The sequence below is a fragment of the Prionailurus viverrinus genome, chromosome B3 (assembly GCF_022837055.1).
Source record: "Prionailurus viverrinus isolate Anna chromosome B3, UM_Priviv_1.0, whole genome shotgun sequence".
Lineage (NCBI taxonomy): Eukaryota > Metazoa > Chordata > Mammalia > Carnivora > Felidae > Prionailurus > Prionailurus viverrinus.
In genome coordinates, this window is record NC_062566.1 from 121,395,130 (window position 1) to 121,416,197 (window position 21,068).

At 40.4% G+C, this 21,068-nt stretch overlaps 1 protein-coding gene and 1 pseudogene across 3 annotated transcripts in view; one reads left to right on the plus strand and one right to left on the minus strand.

Annotated features, from left to right (window-relative positions):
* The window catches only part of STON2 (stonin 2), a 147,966-nt gene that overhangs the window by 20,298 nt on the left and 106,600 nt on the right, over positions 1-21,068 (minus strand). The gene's annotated exons all lie outside the window — the stretch shown is intronic.
* LOC125167473 (gametocyte-specific factor 1-like) lies at positions 14,783-15,337 on the plus strand (annotated as a pseudogene).

Here is a 21,068-nt window from a genome sequence, read left to right on the forward strand (position 1 = left end):
TCCAGATGATTTGCACACTTGGTACTTTTCCTGACTTGTTACAGCACTCCCACCATCTGGCATATATACACCAGCATCTCCTGGGTGGACACAAGGCTCACAAGGGAAAGGCTGGTTTAAAAGTGGTTTGTACCAGGGGCGCCTGGGTGGCTCAGTTGGTTAAGCATCCGACTTCGGCTCAGGTCATGATCTCACCATTTGTGGGTTTGAACCCCATGTAGGGCTCTGTGCTGACAGCGCAGAGCCTGGAGCCTGCTTTAGATTCTGTCTGTCTGTCTGTCTGTCTGTCTCTCTCTCTCTCTCTGCCTCTCCTCCACTCACGCGCTCACTCTCTCTCTCGCTTAAAAATAAGTAAACATTAAAAAAATTAAAAAAATTTTTAAAGTGGTTTGTACTAATGATGGATTGAATTCCTGGCTTCACGCTGGTCTCTACTGCCTGTTTTGTGTCACTGCAGACAGAAAAGGGTAAAGCTTGGGCTCTGGAGTCAGTTCGTCCAGGCTCTGCCATTAGAAAACTATGAGATCTTGGACACGTTACTTAACCCTCTCTAAACTGCAGGATTTCTCAATTCTCAAAGCAAATAATAACAGTACCCACTTAACAGGATTGTGAAGGGAAATGAGATCATTAACGGACACTGCATTTAACTGGGCTTCAGCTCAATAAATGTTAGCTATCACAATAAAAATATGTAAATATTATTAGAATTCTCAAGGAAGCAAAAGGAAGAGGGAAGGAAAAGAGGAGAGAGAATGCCTTTGAAGTTGTATTATCAATCTGATGGAGACTGAAGGGGAGACTGAAGAAGGAAAGGAGGAAGAAAACTGGAAGAAATGGAAAGGGGGATGGAGAGAGAAGAATATCTCAGGTTATGATTCCTCGAGTCCAAATCTTTCCACAGTCATTGCATAGATAAATCCCCAAAGGCTTGGGAATGATAAGGGATCTGAGGGTCTGCATTCACAGTCATTGTGACTACAAAACAGCAGCACTAGCCTATCACATGAGGGAAGTGTTAAGTCTTGAGTACACTTTGGTCAAGACAGAACATCCAACTTTCTATTATTCCTCTGGTACAAAGAAGTGCCTTTGTAATTGTAGGGCAGGTCTAAGATGCTTTTGTATTCTGGACAAGTAATCCTCAAAGTGGAGAGAAATGCACTCAAGGAGGTATCCAGAATGATCCACTGGGGTGTGGGAAGAAAACATCAGAACCTCTATTTTTGTTCACTTTTTAACCCATCCTTTAAACATTTCTAATTTTTGTTTATATGTTATAAAACATTTGCTAAAATACCTAGTATGTTTGTAATATATAAATAAATTTATAATATATATACACACACAATACACACACACACACACACACACACACACAAAAATATTAGAGGCTCATGATTAAGTCTTTGGAGAAACATGACCAAACATTTGGAGAAAATTGTTATAGTGCACTAGGCATGTTTCAAATACTTAGCATGACTTCACATACACACAAAGATATCACCTCTTCCCTGTCCTTTATAACAGTGGGCTGTTGTAACCAGAAAAAAAATGGTCTTGGTTATCAGTCCAAAGAGAGAAGTATTTTGCCAAATAAGATTTTTTATTCCCTTAAACTCTATTATTTGGGCAATAATTCAATCTTAAATACCCCAGTGCTCCTGTAGTCATGCTAACAACCTATCTCAGGTTTTCCCTCTTCCTAGAATCATGCTAAATATGACTTCATCACCACTCCTCCCTGCTTTCTAGAAAGTTTTAAAAACAGTCTTCCAATTCTGCAGAAATTATGAAACTGACCTAAATAAATAACTGTTGGAGTCAATGCCAGGGCCAAAGACTGTGTGACCTCAATATCAGAACACCAGTCTCCTCATTTCCCTTTCTTGTTTACACTCTTGGTGCCCAGGGAATAAATAGCAATGGCAGGAAGATGTCTGTGAGATCCTGGTCCGTGCCAAGGACATCACCAGCTCAGCAAGTGTCTTCAAAGTAAATGTTTTAATTGTTGTTCGAGTAATAGGTTGTGACTGTTACCTTTGCTCTCAATAAAGCCCCGAGGAAAATTCAACCTACATGGTTCACAGCAGAAGGACAAAATCAATGGAGTCAACAATACCGATGGAAGAAATACTGTATTACCTATCCTGCAACCGCCACCCCCCCTATTTTGGGTAACCACTTCACAATCAGACTCCGCCCCCCCCCCGCCCCATTCAAGTCTTCATGGATCTTCACTCAGTGTGCCCCATCCATGGTGCATATGACCCAAGCAAAGTCAGATACTTGTTGGAAATCTTGAATAGACTGAAGCAAGCGCAGGAAAGTAGTGGGAGCTGAGTTATTCAGATAGAGGCACCCTAAAGAGCCTGCATATTAGTTCTTGCTGGCTTGATGCTTAAAGTTGCCAAGATTTCTGACCATCTCTGAGAGATGGCAAAAATGGCCTCAGATTCTTCTTTCCTCTCTCCACGCTCTTGGGCAGTCCCTTTCCATGTGGACTCTGAGCTGGAACATGGGATTCATTTTAGTCAGGATCAAATACACCACAAATGGAAACTTGAAAAGTGCTTGTGTGACGGTGCTTGCCCTCTTTTGCTGTACTTGGAACCCCAAGACCATGATGCAGTGAGTCTGCAGGGGGATAAATGACCATGTGGAGGAGATGCAAGGCACCCTAGCCAACCAGGCAGTGACTGCAGACCCATGAGTGAGCTCCTATGGTGAACAGCTTAGCCTGGCACAGACTAGGAATTGCTCAAGCTTGCCCGGACTGTGGATGTGCAGAATCTTGAGCTAAACAAATGATTGTTGGGGAGCTGGGTATGTGTGTGTGTCAGGGGGTGGGGGGCTAATTTTCAATGTGGTTTTTATGTAGCACAGTAAAAGCTGATACACCAACTTCCTGGAGTTTGAGTTTTCAGCTTTTCTTCTAATTCTGTAAACTATCATATCCTTAGAATGAATTCATTTTACTTAAAGTTAGTAAAGTTGGCTTCTGTTGCTTGCAATCGAAATTATTTTAGTAGCCAGGTAGGAGACAGATGACCAGATCTTTGTAGGAAACATGGCAAATATAAATTTCTAGAAACTTCCAAACTTGTCTGTTTTTTCTTTTAATGTTTACTTATTTATTTTGAGAAAGAGAGAGCATGAGTGTGTGGGGGGGTGGGGGGCAGAGAGAGAAAAAGAGTGAGAGAGAATCCCAAACAGGCTCCACACTGTCAGTGCAGAGCCCCACACAGGGCTCAATCTCACGAACTGCGAGATCATGACCTCAGCCAAAATCAAAGGTCAGATGCTTAACAAACTGGGCCACCCAGGTGCCCCCAAACTTGTCTGGTTTTTGAGCAAAACTATTTTGTTGCTCCTCTCCATTCTCCCTTATTCTTTTCACAAGGAAATAGAATAGTATTCTTACTGTTGAAATAATATAAGACACACTTCAAACTCTAAGTTTAGAGGGGAGGAATTTTGAGACTCTTATTTGAAGAGCTGTCATCTTTGGTCTGGGTCACCCTAGACATAAACAGGTGGGAAGAAGTTAGGCTCTGACTGCATTGTCAAGTGGTCTGTGGACTGTGGCTCTAGCCTGGTTCATATCCTGGCTACTCTACCTATTAACATGGTGACCTTGGGCAAGTTACTTAAATGTAGTAGGCTTTAGTTCCCTCCACTGTAAAATGGAGATAATAATAATATTTACCTCTTAAGTGTGGTAAGGACTGAGTTAATACAGGTAAAGTTTACACAGCAAACATTACATAAATATTTGGTATTATTATTATAATGATTACTCCTTAGAGTCTAGGTTCCCTTGGGGAACATCTTGGAAAAAGACATTTGGTATTGTGCGAGCTTGGAAAAAGCCATGGAAGAGAAGGCTTTATTGCTAGTCCTGGCTCTGCCACAAACCTGCTATGGTCTTGGGCAAGGCTCTTTGTGCCATTTCCCTCCCCATCTGTAATATGGGATAATCATAATCCCTGTTCTAGTTTGGAAGCAAATATGAAGTAACACACGTGAACATGTTTCTAAACATTCAAAAGTGCTCAATTGCTATTTGGTAAGGTCTATGATTATTATTCAGATAATGAGGTAGTTTTAGGTTCCAAATAAGTCCTACAATTTCTCATGCCATTTGAGTAGGTCCTAGGTGGAGAGTTATTGCATTTAGACAGAGAAAGAGAAATGCAAAAAGCGATCTTGGCATAAAAAGTTATTTACAGATATATTATACCAAAACCTGTGTGTTGAGGGGTGCCTGGGTGGGTCAGTCAGTTAAGCATCCAGCTCTTGATTTGGTTTCAGGTCATGATCTCAGGGTGGTGGGATTGAGCCCTACATGGGACTCCGCACTGGCTGTGGAGCCTGCTTAAGATTCTCTCTCTCCCTCTGCCCTGCCCAGCTCATGCTATCTCAAACAAATTAATTAATTAAATTAAATAAATAACAGGAAAAAAACCCTGTATGTTGAGAGGCTTGATTACATATCAGATCAAAGAGGTCACAGCCTAGGGGTGCCTGGGTGGCTCAGCCAGTTAAGCGTGTGACTTTGGCTCAGCTCATGATCTCACAAGCTCAGGTCATGATCTCACAGTTCGTGAGTATGAAGCCCACATGGGGCTCTCTGCTCTCAGTATAGAGCCCACTTTGGATCCTCTGTCCTCCTCTCTCTCTGCCCCTCCCCCATGCATTCTCTCTCTCTCTCTCTCTCAAAAATAAACATTAAAAAAAAAAAAGAGGTCATAGCCTTTTCAAAACTGTCCCAGAGACCATCAGTATTTCTGAGGATATAAACGGCATCAAGTAACCTGAGAGCAGGGAAAGTGGAAGACCAAAAACACACTCATACCTTTCTACATTCTGAAGTGACGGATGCCGCCTAATCAACTTGTTCCCCACCTGTCCACAGGACCAGGGTTGAGTGTTCTTTGCCTTAGCCAGGGACAACTCGGGATTTAAGGCCCAGTAAATCCAAGGCACTCATATGTGAATTCATGTTAAAGCACACTGGTTTTTTGAATTGTTCCAGTCACCAAGTTCTAATATAACTAAAAATTTGTTTCTGTAATATAAAGATTAACTTTTTTTGGATAATTTTAAGGAACAAGTTACATTTTAGAAAATTTGGATGGTGCAGAAACCCATACCATCAAAAGCACCTGAATCTTGCTGCCACCGGAGGTAAGTGGCATCACATTCTAGTGTTTCCTTCAAGTTGTCTCACTGTGCAAGTACACATTCATGAACACACACCTATCTAAAAGTCAGGAGTATTCTGCATATACGGTTTTAGAACCTACTTTTGTTGTTGTTGTTAATATTCGCACATCAGAGTTTTCATGGGACAACACTGAAAACAGGCAGTGTGGAAGACAGTACGTGCCAGGAGCTGTTGGCAGTATCTGACCACGCTGTTAGGACGAGCATGATGGATGCTAAACGGGTTTGGAGGGCAGTTTGTATTAATTCCAGGATATACATGTAGTGTCTGGCTGCCTTGGTGGGGACATGCAGGGGACGTGAAGGGTCATGAGAAACTGAGATGCTGGATAAAGGGTGATCGATGCTGATAATTTGCTTCATGAAGTAAATATGACTCCCACTGACATTTAGAGTCAGGGACTTCAGTAGACAGAGATGAGGTCATGGGATCAGGGCTTCTATTTTCAAATCTAAAGCTTGCCTGGCTGTGACATGCTGAAATGTTGACAAACATGCTGCCTTCCAGTCTTTAAAAATAGTAACCTTTGTTTCCCACACTGAGGGCATTTCCTAAGTGTCAGATCGAGTATCCTCTGCAGCTGGACACACAGCAGATTGGTATGTGTGGCTACCTGTTGCCCTGTCTTCGCATAAATGAGAGAAGTCAAGTGGAGGACATAAAGGCAGAATCATCCACCCACTTCAAAGCATGAACCTTGGTGACTTTATAGGGCAGGTTGCACAACATAAACCAGAGGTTTGCTTCCTCAAAGACCTTTCAACAGCATGCACTACAGAGCAAAGGAATTTCTGCCCTATCTTCAAGAGCAGACTGGGGCAAATACACGAGTCAGCATTTGATAAAGGTTGTTAGCAAATAAAGAATAAATGGTCCCAAAAATATTTAGAGAGGATGAAGTATTCTATCTAACGCCTTAAGATTTCTGGTTAAGAATAAGAGAAGATAAGCACAAACTGTCTTCAGAAATCAGGGCAAAATTGAGCCATGGAAAGAGATCTTTATGGTGTTAGTTTTTCTTTAAAGTATTTCATTTGGGATTGGATTGTCTAACCCCACATGGCCCTTGGTGACTTCTGGAGTGTGTCTAGAGTTCTCTGGTGACTTGAGGAGCAGACTTGAGGTTTTACGGCAAGAGAGGGAGCTGGAAGGAGAGAGGAAGAATAACCCACCACCGCCCCTATGTTCAAGACAACAGCAGTGGCTTGGGTGATGCTCCCCAATCGTGTACCATATGCCAGATGCCCTGCTAGAACTGTATGGAAACTTTTAACTTGATCCTGGAACACTATATAACATAGATCCTACCTTCTCCCGTTTTTATTGATGGGGACACTGAAGCACAGAGGTTAGATGACTTGACAAAAGTCACAGACTAGTAAGTGGTACAGCTAGAATCTGAACCCAGGAGGTCAGAGCTCACGACCTTCAGCTTGACCACTCTCGTGTATAGCAGCACTAGGATTGCAGCTCAACGTCTGTAGAACTAGCTAATCTTGAGGAAGTTACTTAATTTCTAAGTCTTAGTTTCCTCACTTTTAAAAAGGATAATAAAAATAAGCTGATCTATCTATCACAATAGGGTTGTGAGAACCAAATGAGACATGTGCATGTCACTTGTAAAATATGGCAAGCTACACATTTTTTTAAAAGCTTATTTATTTATTTATCTATTTACTTACTTATTTTGAGAGAGAGAGAAAGGGGGGGGGGGAGAGAGAGAGAGAGAGAGAGAGAGAGAGAGAGAGAATCCCAAGCAGGCTGAGCACTGTCAGTGCAGAGCCTAATGCGGGGCTCAAACTCATGACCTGTGAGATCATGACCTGAGCCAAAATCAGGAGTCGGATGCTTAACTGACTGAGCCACCCAGGTACCCCATGGCATGCTACACATTTTAAATTACTTTCATTATTACTGATGAAAGAAGAGAAAGAGGGCACTTATTTCTTCATTTTGAGGTTTGTTTTGTTTGTCTTGTTTTTGCTTAGTATGAACATTTTAATTTTAATAATCAACATAAAGCAATGGAAATAACAAATATTCACTGGTAGGCACATTAGGTATTGAGACAAAGCAGAAAACATTCCTGTATCAGGAACCTGTGACTAGAAAGAAAAAAAAAATAGTGATTATTTTGACCAGGCAGTGACTTAGAATGACTTTGTGGGGGGCAGAGGGGGGGGGGTGCTCTGCATCTCCAGTGATAAAAGCCTGTTCGAACTGCTGGCAGGCAAGTGACTCTTACTTCCCGGAAGTGGAATGAACTTTCAAGGACTTGTGGCTCTCCAGATAATGACTTCCAGTTCCATGAAAACAAAGCACAGCAGCTGGAAATAACAGCCTGTCTGTTATTATCTAGTCCCTATTCCATATCTTAGAGCTATCATTCTCAGTCTGGTCTGACAGAGGCTTCTCCAGCGCCAGGATTCCAAATCCCCAACTGTTTTGGATAGACATAAATGCCAGAACTTAAAACCAAGGTTAGAAGGGCACCTGGGTGGCTCAGTCAGTTGAGCGTCTGACTTTGGCTCAGGTCATGATCTCATGGTTCGAGGGTTCAAGCCCCACATTAGACTTTGCACTGACAGGGCAGAGCCTGCTTCAGATTCTCTGTCTTCCTCTCTCTCTGCCCCTCTGCTGCTTATGCTCACTCTCTCTCTCTCTCTCAAAAATAAACAAACATTACAAAAAAAGTTTAGAAAGAATTACCTTTGAGCAAAATCACTCTGGAATCAGACCAACCTGCTGGAAGTCATTAAATTCTCAAGCAGGGCTAAAGTCCCTGATCTACACTTCTGCCAGAGCACACACAGGCATGATCTCTTTGTGTTTATTTTCCCACTCTGGCTACTACATTACAGTCTTTTGAACTTAATTGTGCTGGGAACTTCATCTAGGAACCCTAAGTTGGGAAAGCAGAAAAAAATGAACATCTTCAGAAATTAAGTAATAGAAAGATCAACAAAGAAGAGTTTAGTCATCTACCATTAAATTAAAAGGTGACTTGGGTATAATTTCAGAAAGAATTGATAGGAATGGGTCTAAAGTCTACTAATCTGTAATCTCATTAATTAGACCAAAGGTTAAAAACTTCCTTCTAACACAAGCAGTTCATGTTCACTGAAGAAAATTTAGAAGATACAGGCAAGCGAAAAAAATAATAAAAAGCATCCAAAGTCCCACTTTTACCATCAAAATAAGAGACATCTGTACTATTATAGAGGTTGATGAAGGGGAAACTGAAAATAACATAGTTAACTGTAGGACTCAGGTGGGAATCATGGGACACAAAACTGTACTAGGACCTGGTGGTCACCTTACAATATGTGCCTGGACTTCTGTCCTCTTAGGCAAGTCCTCTGATCCTCCTTGGAATATTACAGATGTTATTTACACACGCATACAATAATGTGTTGTATAAGAATATTTTGTGAGACCATCTCAATAAATGAATAAGATTTAATACCCATTTATGATAAAAACTTTCAGCATACTAGAAATGGAAGACAAATTCCTCAATCTGCTAAAGGGTGTATATATAAGAAAAAACTCAGCTAATATTATAATGATGAAATATTGAATGTTTTCTCCCAATTTCACTGCTTCTAGTCAATACTGTAGTGGAGTGCATATGCATGGCAACAAGGTAAGGAAAGGAAATGAAAAGCAAAATAAAGAGTTAAAACTCTTCATAGGTGGCATGATCACCAAAAATATCAACAAAATCATAGAAGTAATGAGTGAATACAGCAAGGTCTCAGGATACAAAATCATTACCTAAAAACAAATTGTATGTCTAAATACTAGTAACAAATGAATGGAAAATTTTATCTTATATTATTATGTATATTTTTTAAGTAGGGTTCACACCCATTGCAGAGCCCAACGTGGGGCTTGAACTCATGACCCTGAAATCAAGATCTGAGCTGAGATCAAGAGTAAGACATTTAACTTACTGAGCCACCCAGCCATCCCTGGAAAATGAAATTTTAAAAATTATGATTTACAATATGATAAAAATATCAAATACACAGAAGTAAATGTAATAAAAGATACAGAAGCTCTCTATACTTGAAAACCATGGAACACTGCTGAGTGACATTAAAGAAGGCGTAAATAATGGAGAGATTTCATGTTAATGGATTTGAAAAGTCAAAGTATAAGATAGAAAAATTTGTGAAATTGAATTATAGAGTCAATGCAATTCCAATCAAAATCCCCAGACTTTTTTTTTTCCCTTTGGTAGAAATGGATAAGCTGTCAATTTTTATTTTATTTTATTTTATTTTTAAAAATTTTTTTTTTAATGTTTATTTATTTTTGAGAGAGAGAGAGAGAGAGAGAGAGCGCGCACGCATGCGTGCATGGTGGGAGGGGCAGAGAAAGAAGGAGATACAGAATCCGAAGTAGGTTCCAGGTTCTGAGCTGTTAGCACATAGCCGGACGTGGGGTTCAAACTCACAAACTGTGAGATCACGACCTGAGCCAAAGTCGCAGGCTTAACCTACTGAGCCACCCAGGCACCCCTGTCAATTTTTATTAAAGCCTGTCAATAGCCAAGATAATCTTGAAGAAGAAAATTCTGGAGGGCTTACATTACTAAATTTTAAGATTTACTGTAAACACTCAGTAATTAAGACAGCATGATAGGAAAGACAAATAGGTTAACGGAACAGAATAGAGAGTCTAGAAGTAGACCCAATCATATACAGTCATTTGGGTTTTGACAAAAGTGCCAAAGAATTCAACGGGAAAGTTCTTTTCAATAAAATGTTCTAGAGCAACTAGACATACATATGGAAAAAAAAAATTGACCTTAATCTCTTCCTCTCTCTATATATACTAAAATTAAACTGAGAAAGATCACAGATCTATATGAGAGCCAAAACTATAACACTTCTACAAGAAAACATAAAAAACCCACCTCATGACCTGTGGTAAGCAATGACTTCTGAGGACAAAGAAAGCACTACCATGAAAGAAAAAAAATTAATAAACTGATTTTGTCAATTTATCTATTTTTCTTTTTCATTTTTTAAAATTTTGTGTTTTTAATTTATACCCAAGTTAGTTAGCATATAGTGCAGCAATGATTTCAGGAGTAGATTCCTTAATGCCCCTTACCCATTTAGCCCATCCCCCCTCCCACAACCCCTCTAGTAACCCTCTGTTGTTCTCCATATTTAAGAGTTTCTTATGTTTTGCCCCCCTCCCTGTTTTTATCTTATTTTTGCTTCCCTTCCCTTGTGTTCATCTGTTCTGTGTCTTAAAGTACTCATGTGAGTGAAGTCATATGCTATTTGTCTTTCTCTGACTAATTTCGCTTAGCGTAATATCCTCTAGTTCTATCCATGTAGTTGCAAATGGCAAGATTTCATTCTTTTTGATTGCTGAATAATACTCCATTGTATATATATACTGCATCTTCTTTATCCATTCATCCATTGATGGACATTGGACTCTTTCCATACTTTGGCTATTGTTGATTTTCTTAAATCAATTTATTTATCAAGATATCACTTAAAAAGTAAAAAGGCAAGCTACTGAAAAGAGACATATTCAGAATCCCTAAAAAATCCTCACAAATCAATAATAAAAAGAGAAATAACCCCCCCAAAACCCAGGCCCTTCATAAAAGAAGCTATATGAATGGCCACGGAGCACATGATAAGGTTTTTAGACATCAAGGATGTGTAAATTAAACTACAATGAGATACCACACATCCACTAGAATGGCTAAAACTGGAAAGCATGATAATATCAAGTGTTACAGGATGAAGAACAACTAGAACTCTCTTATGTTGTTGGTTAGAGTATAAAGTTGTAAAATCACTTGGAAAAATGGTTTAGCAGCCTCTAATAAATTTACACATTCATCTAACGTATGATCCAGCAATTCCACTCCCATGTTTGTATACAAGAGAAGTGAAAAATATGTCCACAGATAGATTTGTTCAAGAATGTTCAGCAACTTTATTCATTAAAGAACTGGAAACACCCCAAATATCCATCAATAAGAGAATGGATAAGAAAATTGCATCATATTCATATAATAGAGGACTACAGTTATGATAAACCTAAATATTTAGACATGCAGCAACATGATAAATCTTAAAACCACTACCTGAATCTCAAAAGTCACTAGCACACCATCACTTACCCTAGTTCATTGATTCATCTAATCTCACACCAACCCTTCAAAGTAGATACTATTATCCATCAGTTTTAATAATGAAAAAGATTCACAGAGGAAAACTAATACCCAAGATTGTATTTACTCATTCATTAGTTCATTCAAGATTTACTGAGCATATACGGTTTGCTAATAGGTGGTGTGTCACATGCTAAGGATATAATGTTAGCAAAATTAGACACAAGATTTAAACTCAGTCCTTCCACTACACAACACTGCCAGGCACTGCAACAGGTCCTACATTTAAAAAAAAACAATGTGTAAGACACTGTCATTGCAATTATGATACAATACAAAGTGTTCTCATAGGTTTATGCAAAGTGCTGTGTGATCCCAAAATGAAAAATGACTGATAATTCTGCCTGAGTTGGCTGAAGCCAAACTGGCAAAAGGGCGGGCATTTCAGCTGATAATATAACAGCAGATAGAATGCTTTCAGGTACTGAGGAAGAGTGGAAAGAGTATAAGATTTGGAACTAAGCCCACCTGGTTGGGATGCTGGCTCAGTACTGATATTTGTGAAATGTGAGTAACTATTCAGAAACTTGCGGGGTGGTTGTGAATACCTAAGGATCTAAGCACATGCAGAAGAAACTCAATTTATAGTAGCTTTTAGTTTTTGAACAAATAACTGGTGTTACTCATACTGCCAACATACATCTCCTATTGTAAATTGTGTGTCAATCTCCAGAAAGCCTTACCTCTCAAAACAAGAACATGATTGACTTTCTAGGCTTGAAAAGCTTAAGATTAGACCCCAAACCCATAGTGATTTGCTGGCTTTGATCTCCCTCCTCGTTTGAACATGACTTGTGCCCAATATACACCATGAGACTTGGGATTAAGTAGAGTTGGCTATCTTAGTTTGAGTGGCTTATACAGGGTTAGAAGCCAAGACCCAAAAACACTTGGACTAGTGGGAATAGCAGTCACTCTGCATTGTTCCTTTTTGTACAAAACCACTCAGAACATGTACTTTATCACTGTCTCCTCTGTGCCCAGCTCACAGCAATGCTCACTTTAATCTGCATGAGATACCCCTATCGGTGTACAGATTTCTAGAACAGAGGCTAGTGGTAAGAAATCAATCTGAGAGAGACAGCCTAGTAAGGGAAGACCAAAATGGCAGAATTTTCTCAATACATAAAGGCTCTTCCTGTGGCACCTGCATCCAAGATTTTAATATAGATCATGAAATAGGCTCAGTATCCCTTCCGATGGCACAGCAGGCTAGCGCTGCTGAATATTAAGGCATTTACAAAACAAGAGCTCAGAAGTTGTTTGCAAGGCTGAGTGGCTCTTTATTGACAAATCCAGTCAAGGTAGAATAATTACAGCAAGAGTGACCATGGCACCAACCTCTCCTAACCACATAGGTTTATATGTGCACAGTTGACTGATGAACTGACTCAGAAGGGTGTTTACATTATTTAATCATCAGAGCAAACACTGCAAACAGCTTGACAATGAGCATGGCACGTGGGAGACAACAGGCTTGCTCTGTGGCAGCCACAAGTAGGCTGTAGATGATGTTAGGCAAATTATTTAAGTTCTTCAAGCCTCAGGTCCCTCACCTATAAAATGGAATAATGATGCCCTGCAAGATGCCGTGAGAGTTACAGATAATGTAGGCAAGTGCCTGGCATAATTCTTTGCATGTGCCAGACACCTAATAAGTGGTTATTCTTGTTATCATAATTAACCTAAGGCGTGGCTCTCTATAATTTGGGGGGAGCCAAGGAAAAGATACGTGCTACGAGTTGACTGCTTTTGTTGGATAGAGGCCATGTTCAATGGCTTTTAGCCTGCTTACATGGGGTGAATTTCAGGGAAGGGTTTGCATGTGATGGGGAGGGGGGTGTGCAAATGAGAACATGTACTGGGTGAGTGGAGGGTAACAGGACAAAGAGGGGAGAGAAGGGGGAAAAACGACTTTCAGAAAAAGAACTTGTATCTTATTACTAGACTATAAGCTATTTGAAGGCAAGGCCTATCTTTCATTTTATGTTGTTTTTTACCCTGTTTTTATTCATCCTTACAAACTCCATCAGACTGTACCACAACACCTGACACCCAGTAGACACTCGGCAAATGTTTACTGATACACACCTGGATCAGACACTGACTCTCGCTCGCAGGTGTGGCTCTGACTAAGCAGGAAAAGGAAATGGACAGTGGTGGTGTGGGACAACTGTCCAGCAGTGATTCTGATAAGCAGAAGTGCCCTTTGTCCCAGCAGCTGAGTCACCACGCCTTCACACTGACACACTGCGACAGGTTCCACTCACAACACCAATAATGACATGAGGTCATTCCCTCAACGAAGCAATAAGCCCCAAAGGCTCCAAATCTTAACACAGGGAAGGTCTGTCCCAGTCAGTCACCTTCTATCCCAGTTAGCACATCAGATACATGAAATATTTGTCCCATCCTGGACTAGGCATCCTACACACACTGCGTTCAATAATCCTCCCTGACAACCCTATGGAAGGTGTTAGGTATAGTTTGGAGGTGAAGAAAATGAAATTCACAGGGGTTAAGTACCTTGCCTAAGGTCAAATGTCAACCAGGTTCAAAATCCTATAGGACAGCACACATACCGAAAGGCGTACATATCAAAAATTTTTATATTCATGTAAGCAGTTCCAGCTGAAGAAACAAGTCCCCCCGTACCACTTTCTTATCACACCCACTCCAAGGGCAGCCACTCTTCTGACTTCTCAAAACTCTCTTGAGTTTTGCCTGGAATACTCTAACATATTGCAATTTCTCCTTCCATTGAATTCTTCAATTTTTCTTATCTGTAATTTCCTAATACCCTCTTGTAGTGTCAATTATTTGTTCTTTTACATACCTTGTCTTTCTAATTACTATTGTTATAAGCTCCTCGAGGCCAAGGGTTTATACTTCTTTGCATTCCCCTGGTGCATCCTGCATGGGGAAATGACTCCACAATATATGTACCTAACAGTTAACTTTTGCTTTCTGTGTACCTGGCACTGTTGTAAGCATTTTACCTGGATTATCTCATTTAATCCTTCTAACAGTCCAATGAGGTAGGTACTGCAATTGCCTCCCTTTTACAAATAACAATGCTGAGGCACAAAGCAGCAGCTTGCTCAAGGTCAAACAGTCAGAGAGAGACAGTCAGGATTCAAACCCAGGCATTGTTATTCCAGGGCATGTGTCAATGGGAGGGCTTTCATTATTCTCTTCTCTTTTCCTAACATTTTTATTCAAATATAAAACACCCGTAGAAAAAAGACAACATAAATCACACATTTAAAGTTCAATGCATTCTGAACGTGGGGAGAGCTTGTCTGAACTGGGCACTTGGATTCAGCGCCTTCATTTCCCACATGGAAGAAACGTACGTGGATTCCCTGGATGCTGAAAAGCTATTACAATGCCCCTATGATAAAACCACCAGATCAGGGCCTGTAGGTTTCTCTATCATCTTACCAAGTGCAGAAAGAATCATCCTGACGTCACAAACCAATTGGCTACTTGTCCCTTCACCAGGTTCCTTGGGCCAAAATCGGTCATCACATCTCAAGCTGTGATGATAAAAGTTGTATTGAGAAGAATGTTATCAACCAAACCAGGAACCTTAGAGGATAGGAGACTCTGGCTGAGAGCACATGGCAGTGCCTTCCTTGTGGTGAAGACTGGGATTAAGATCTATGGGAACAGAGCAGCACCCCCCTTTGTCTGGGGCACAGCCAACTACTGTGTCAACAACAGCCCCGCAGGCAACACACTTATGGAACATAAGAGTAACCTGGCTTCAGGCATGCATATTCCCATGCCTGGGAATATGGCTCTATGTTCTGCCATGGAAAAACAACGGGAATGCCCAGCAACTGAATACCTACCTCATCAAATGCCAGACCCTAGAAGCTTCTTCCCACTAATAGTGGGATCATTTTTTGTCTCCTAATCTAATTATAGAAAGATAAACTATCTGTGACTTTCAAAATGACAAGCACCTTTCTTTTCTCCCTGCTTTGAATCTTCACTCATCTGATGCAAGAACCCTCTAACTCAGAAGAACTGTTTCAAATAAAGCATCAATGCAGATATCTTCAAAAAAATAAAAAATAAATACAATTCAATGGGTTTTTACAAAGTAAAGACACCTAGATAACTCACACCCAGATCAAGAGACAGAACATGGTCTGCACCCCAGAAGGCCCCTTAGCGCCCCATTCTAGACACTAATTGCACCCTCCCAGGGTGTCCACTCTCCTGCCTCTTCACACCATATATTCATTTACTTACTGTTGAATTTTATATAAATGACATCATATAGTATGTCCTCTGTATATCCGTGAAATTCATTCACTTTGTTGCATACGGTGTGTTACTTTGCATTTCTATATTGTATTTTCTATATCGTATTGCATTTTCTATATTGAAGTGTGTGGGTGTGACATGATTTATCCATTCTGGCTGATGGACAGTTGATAGATTCCAAACTTAATTAACTGTAGCCAATGCTTCTGTGAATATTTTTATACATGCTTTTTGGCACATACATGCGTGGGATTTTCTTGGGTACCTAACCAGGTATGGAATTGATATGACATTGGGTATGCAAAGTGATCATACCCACTTACACTCCCATCTGCAGTGACTGAGAGTTCTTTTTGCTCTAAATCCTTGTCAACACTTGATATTGTCTAGTTTTTCATTTTAGCTATAATGGTAGGTGTGCGATGGTAGGTACTGTGGCTTTAATTGGGCTTTCACTGATGCCTAATGAAGTTGTGCATGTATTGGTCATTTGGATATCCTCTTCTGCAAGTACCTTTTCAAGGCTTTTTTTCCATTGGGTGGTCTGCTGCTTTATAGAAGTTGATGTGTAGAAGTTCCTTATACATTCTGGATAGGAGTTCTCAGTCAGGTATGTATGTATTGCAAGTATCTTCTCTCGTGATGTAGCTTGCTTTTAACTCTCTCACCTACTGATAAACAGTTGTAACTTTAATGTAGTCTAGTTGATCAATTTTTTCCTTTACAGTTAGTACTTTCTGAGTCTTGTTTAAAATGTGCTTTTTAGGGGCGCCTGGGTGGCTCAGTCGGTTAAGCGTCCGACTTCGGCTCAGGCCATGATCTCGCGGTCCGTGAGTTCGAGCCCCGCGTCGGGCTCTGTGCTGACAGCTCAGAGCCTGGGGCCTGTTTCAGATTCTGTGTCTCCCTCTCTCTCTGACCCTCCCCCGTTCATGCTCTGTCTCTCTTTGTCTCAAAAATAAATAAATGTTAAAAAAAATTAAAAAAAAATAAAATAAAATGTGCTTTTTAGGGGCTGCTTTATTAGAGACTGACTGGTGGGGCTGCCGGGCAAGGTCCCCAGTCTCCCTGAAGCCACATGTGCTAAGCTAAGCCACTGCAAAGTTCTTTCTCTGGAATTTTACTCTTTATGAAAATAAAAATGAAACTGAAAATGGCTGTTATTCATTCATCAAGATGACAGCACTGGAAGAAGCCACCTGCAAGTCCTCACTAGAGACCCAAATTCTGTTCTACCCCTGCTCTTTCTGAGTATGGCTTTTCAGCTTGATTTCTCAGTTTTTCCTTCAATTCTGTGAGCACACCTTTCCCCTCACCCCTCCATGTCCTTCCAATAAACTCTCCTTTAAAAAAAATTTCTGGGACACTTGGGTGGCTTGGTGGGTTAAGCATCCAACTCTTGATTTTGGCTCACATCACAATCTCACAGTTTGTGAGACTGAGCCCTGCGTTGGGCTCTGTACTGACAACACAGAGCCTGCTTCGGAGTCTCTCTCTCCCTCTCTCTCAAAATAAATAAATAAACTTAAAAAAATACTTTAAAAAACTTAACAATTTCTAGTTAGCCAGAGTCTATTTACTGTTGCTTACAATCAAAGAATTGTACTGATTCCTTCTTTCATTCTCCCTATATTGACATTACCTATTCATGTGGCACTAACCACAAAAGTATAGCTTGATCAGTTACACTGTGCAAATAAGAAATTTCATCTTCTTGAAACTCAGTCCTCAATTCTTTCATGACCGCAATGTGATTTTTCTTTTCTTTTTATGTTTACTTATTTACATTGAGAGGGAGAGAGAGAGAACAGGTGGGGGAGGAGCAGAGAGAGGGACAGAGAGAACCTCTGTGCTGTCAGCACAGAGCCTGACACGGGCTCGATCCCATGAACCATGAGATCATAACCCCAGCTGATATCAATATCAAGAGTTGGATGCCCAACCAACTGAGCCACCAAGGTGCCCCAGTGCAGTACTATTTTCAAAAACTATGAGCTTTCTGACATCCCAGAGATGGTTCTGCTGTGACACTTAAATCAGGAAAAACAATGGCAGTTTCAACTCATTGGCTCCTAGAGAAATGAATAAGGGGAAATCTAGCTAAATCTGGACATTCTCAAAAAAAAAAAAAAACCCAGACAATAAAAAGGTATAACTGAGAGGGCATTAACTACCCTCAACAAAGTATCAGGCAAAGATTGTTCTGCAGCTGTGCCTAAGTCTAATTACTATCTTTTCTTCACTGATAGCTATAATAATGAGCATTGATAATATAGTAGAAGAGCAAACAATACTTTGTAGAATACTATTTATTTTTTTTTTAATTTTTTTTTTTCAACGTTTATTTATTTTTGGGACAGAGAGAGACAGAGCATGAACGGGGGAGGGGCAGAGAGAGAGGGAGACACAGAATCCGAAACAGGCTCCAGGCTCCGAGCCATCAGCCCAGAGCCTGACGCGGGGCTCGAACTCCCGGACCGCGAGATCGTGACCTGGCTGAAGTCGGACGCTTAACCGACTGCGCCACCCAGGCACCCCTGTAGAATACTATTTAAATGAGCACTTCTAAAAATCAAATTATCCTAAGTAGGAAGCATGGGGGAAGGGGGTGGCAATCTGCAGAAGCACTGTTATAACTGGAAGGGTGTTTGGGGAACCAGCTCAATAATCATGCACCCAGACCCTTTATGTTTCGCAAAATCAGACCACAGGTCAACATGAACAAGAGAGATTTTTTTAAAAACAAAGAAATTATATCTCCAAATGAGTCTAAGCTGGCAAGTCATACACATATTGCACTGATGCAGTTGTAACATTAGGCGTTTCTGGATTACATCTTTTTGAGATGTAATGTGTTTTTAGAAACTATGGTGTTTTTTTCAGCATGACCTTAATGGTGGCAAATCTCTATTCCTGGACATTGACTGGACTGGATTCTCAAAAACAGTCAAAACCCAGAGTCAAAGCTAGTGAGTAAATTTCTATAAATATATTTCCTTTTTTAAAAAATGGGGACAAACACATTGGGATGCCTGGTCGCTCAGTTCCTTGTATATCAGACTCTTGATTTTGGCCCAGGTCATGATCCCTGAGTTGTGGAACAGAGCCTCGCATTGGGCACTATGCTGAGCATGGAGTCTGTTTGAGATTCTCTCTCTCTCTCTCTCTCTCTCCCTCTCTCTCTCTCCCTCCCTCCCTCCCTTTGTCCCTCTCCCCTGCTTGTACTCTAAAATAAAAAAAAAAAAAATTAATGAATTAAAAAAAATGGTAACACAACATAGTGTAGGTTTTGGAGTTAGAGAAATCTGTATTATTATTATTTTTTTTAATTTTTTAGTGTTTTATTTTTATTTTTGAGTGAGAGACAGCACGAGCAGAGGAGGAGGGGAGAGAGAGAGAGGGAGGGAGACACAGAATCCGAAGTAGGCTTCAGGTTCTGAGCCGTTAGCACAGAGCCCGATGTGGGGCTTGAACCTGTGAACCACAAGATCATGACCTGAGCCCAAGTCAGACGCCTAACTGACTGAGCCACCCAGGGTCCCCAAGAAATTTCTATTCTGACACTTGCTGGTATATGATCTTGAACACAAGACAGCCTACTTGAGTCCCAATATCCTTATATGTCAGAAGGGACTAATAGTCTGATGGGTGTAGTTGGTAAATGAGATAATGTATATGAAGCTATTATATCTTTAGCTTTTAGCTTTTATTATTGTGACTAAGGAAGGAGAAGGCTTTTGTCTGTTGAGTGTAAACAGGTTCTGAAACGACTTGCCACAAAACAGTTTACAAATTTTAGCCGTCACCATTAGTGAGTGACACAACTTGCACTGTCTCTGGATTTATGCAATCCAGCACAGACCCAGAAATTATTTCTAAAAGGACCCTAAGAACAAAATACAATGACAGAGTCCAAGTACTAAAGCTGGAGCATTTATTCACAGGTGTGCCTCTTGGTGTCAGAGGAGGCCTAGATGCTCACGTTCTAATTCTGACCCATCCCTAGCAATGCCCATGATGAGGCCCATGCAGAGACGGTAGCTTTTGGTGCAGGGGAAAATGAAAGAACTGATGGAGGAAGGAGAAGTTCTCAAGGGAAACCGGATTCACTCAGAGGACATCTTTAACCCATAGACATATACACTAAGGCACTGCAGGAGGATCAGGGTCAGGATGGCTGCTTTAATAAGCTGCATCTTCAAAATTCAGAAGGGCTGTTTTCTACGGTGGTACTAGCCAGGAAGAATAGGCTGGTCTTATGATGGTCAAGCTTCATTTGTTTCAGCAACTGAACTAACAATCTTTCCTTGGTGTTTGCCTAAAACCTTACTCTGCTCTACTTCTCTGGGAACAAAAATAGGTCATCAAATACCCCACAAAATCTGGTTACCTTGACCCCTGAGTCTTAGTGTCCTTGTCAATAAGATGAGGAAAATCACACCTATTTCACAGTACTATGCAAATTAAATGTGATCTCATAAAAGCATCATTATAGTGTCTGACACATAGTAGTTGCTTGATGAATAAGTTATTATTGGCTTGAAACAAAGAAGCAAATGCAAAATGTTGCATCTGAACTACTAAGAAGATAATCTATAGATTGAGAGAAAAACTTAGTCTAGTCTGGATAATTCTACAATTTGCTGAATCTTGGTTTTGAACAATTGCTATTATATCTTTAATGTATATTTTCTCCAGACACTTTCTCTATACATCCTTCTTTATCTACATATATCTTACAATTTTGCTTTATTAAAAGAATTAAAAGCCACTTAACCAATTATCCTTGAGAAAATCTATTCATGAATATCCAGGTCTTGTGCTCCACAGGTCTGACATTTTCTTTGAATTACAGAGCTAGAGGATGAGATTCCACAGAGGATGGATATTCACTAGATGATGAAATATTCCTTCAATCAATCCCCTGGACCATGTGTGGAGTACAGGGGGTCTGTTTCTGTTGTGATCATGACTGTATACCTAACAGCACAGAGTTAGTGGAGGAGTTCTTTTTCAGAGGGGAAAAACAGGAACTGTTCATTCTGTCATCACTGTCTCTTTCACATAATAGATGTGTATGTCCTGTAGCGAGTCAGGGATAATGTGCCAAAGACAGGAAGAGACTGGGTCAAAGGTGTCATTATCTTGTTTGAGACTTCTCCACACAGATGACCACCTTCACGCTTCAAAAACAATGGCTCTCCAATTGTTTTATGGCGATGGTCACTTTGGAAGAGCAATAAACCAAAAGACCAAACACAGGGGACCCTGAATTAGGGCTGGAAGACCTGTCCTTCTGCCACTCAGGGAATTCATTTAATACCCTTGGGCCTCAACTTCCACATCTGTAAA